A 2,441-nucleotide genomic window follows, 5' to 3' on the forward strand; every position below is an offset into this window, starting at 1 on the left:
CATATTACACCTATGATTTTATATTATTCTTATGGTATTCGACGATGAATATTTATCCAATTGCATATTGTAACAATGATTGTATATTAATCTAATGGAATTCGACAATGAATCTACACCCAAGGGGGATCACTTGCATATTATAATGATTGTATTATTCTAATAGAATTTGACAATGAAGATACATCCAAGGGAGGTAACTTACATATCATAACAATTATTTTATATTAATCTAATGGTATTCGACAATGAAGCTACATCCAAAGGAGGTCACTTACATATTATGAGAATGATTTTATATTAATCTAATAGTATTTCACAACGAAGCTACATCCAATGGAGGTCACTTACATATTATGACAATGATTGTATATTATTCTAATGGAATTCAACAATGAAGCTACACCGAAGGGAGGTCACTTACATATTATGACAATGATTGTATATTAATTTAATGGAATTCGACATTAATGCTTCACTTGAAGGTAGTTAACTCGCATATTGTAACAATGATTGTATATTAATCTAATGAAATTCGACAAAGAAGCTACACCAAAGGGAGGTCACTTGCATATTATAATGGTTGTATATTATTCTAATAGAATTTGACAATGTAGCTAAATCCAAGGGAGGTAACTTACATATCATAACAATTATTTTATATTAATCTAATGTTATTCGACAATGAAGCTACATCCAAGGGAGGTCACTTCCATATTATGACAATGATTGTATATAATTCTAATGGTATTCGACAATGGAGCTAAACCCTAGGGAGGTCACTTGCATATTATAACAATGATTGTATATTAATCTTAATGAATTCGACAATGAAGCTACATCCAAGAGAGGTCACTTACATGTTATCACAATGAATGTATATCAATCAAATGAAATTCGACAATGAAGCTACACTCAAGTGAGGTCACCTGCTTATTATAACAATGATTGTATATTAATATAATGGAATTCGACAATGAAGCTACATCCAAGGGAGGTAACTTGCATATTATAACAATGATTGTATATTAATCTAATGGAATCTGATAATGAAGCTACATCCAAGGGAGGTCACTTGCATATTGTAACATACATACTGCACAATCACCTTCTAAATTTTTCAAATCGGACCTATAATGCACAATCACCTTCAAAATGTTCACATCGAACATATACTGCACAAGCACCTTCTACATTTTTCAAATTGGACCTATACTGCACAAGCACCTTCTAAATTTTTCAAATTGGACCTATACTGCACAAGCACCTTAAAAATTGTCAAATGGGTCCTATACTGCACAAATACCTTCAAAATTATAAAATGGGACCTATACTGTACAAGCACCTTCGAAATTGTCAAATCGGCCGATAATCCACAAGCACTTTAACAATTACCAAATCGGACCTATAATGCACAAGCACCATCAACATTTTTCAAATCGGACCTTTACTGCACAAGCAGCTTCAAAATTGTCGAATCGGACCTATACTTCACCCATATCATACAATATCAGGCGACACTTTGTATTCTACTCGTACACATCCACCTATGTCATACAATCCCGGGCAACGCCGGTTGTTCTGCTAATGCATATACACCTACTTTATCCAATCCTGGGCTATGCGGGTATTTTGCTAGTACAGATATCCACCTATGTAATCCATCCCTGGCGACGCTTGGCATTTGGCTAGTACATATATCAACCAATTTTTCCAATCCCAGGCGTCGCCGAGTGTTCTTCCAATCCCAGGCCATGCTGCGTAATCAGCTAGTATATATGTCGTGCTAGTGATATTTCATATTATTATAGGCGACGCTGAGTATTTTGCTCGTACATATGCACCAATTCTGTCCAATACGCATCTTTTTTTTTTACTTGGTCTTTTGACTAAGATCAAAGTGTAGTATCTGTTCATAGAAATAAAGCGGCTTCATCTTTCGCCCCCTCCTCCCACTAACTCATAATATGCCTCTCACCTTCCTCAAAAATATATAATACGCATTTTCTTCTTGGTCTTTTGGCTAAGATCAAATGTAGTATCTGTTCTTCGAATCAAAGCAGTTTCATCCTTCTCCCCCCACCCCCACTAAGAAAATAAGGAGAGAACCAAACGTCAATCGAAAATAAGGAGGGCCTTCTAAATAATAATGTTTTTAGTTCAGCTGTGATTTTTGGAATATAACATCTAAATATAAATTATGCATCTTTTTATAATAGAAGATAATGCTCGGGAGAAAATTAAGCTGTATAAGACGGTTACTTGGTCTTTTGGCTAAGATATAAGTGTAGTAATGTTCTTAGAATTAAAGCGGCTTCATCCTTCTCCCCCCACATCCACTAAGAAAATAAGGAGGGAAACAAACGTCAATCGAAAATAAGGATGGCCTTCTGTGATTTTTGGAATATGACATCTAAATATAAATTATGCATCTTTTTTTA

General features: G+C 34.6%; 1 pseudogene; it reads left to right on the forward strand.

Annotated features, from left to right (window-relative positions):
• The first annotated feature begins 2,003 nt into the window (after nucleotides 1-2,003).
• On the forward strand, nucleotides 2,004-2,229 carry LOC145298040 (U2 spliceosomal RNA; annotated as a pseudogene).
• Nucleotides 2,230-2,441: the final 212 nt, after the last annotated feature.

This window comes from Euprymna scolopes, chromosome 18, assembly GCF_053919585.1.
Source record: "Euprymna scolopes isolate OS-2025 chromosome 18, ASM5391958v1, whole genome shotgun sequence".
NCBI classification, from domain to species: Eukaryota; Metazoa; Mollusca; class Cephalopoda; order Sepiida; family Sepiolidae; genus Euprymna; species Euprymna scolopes.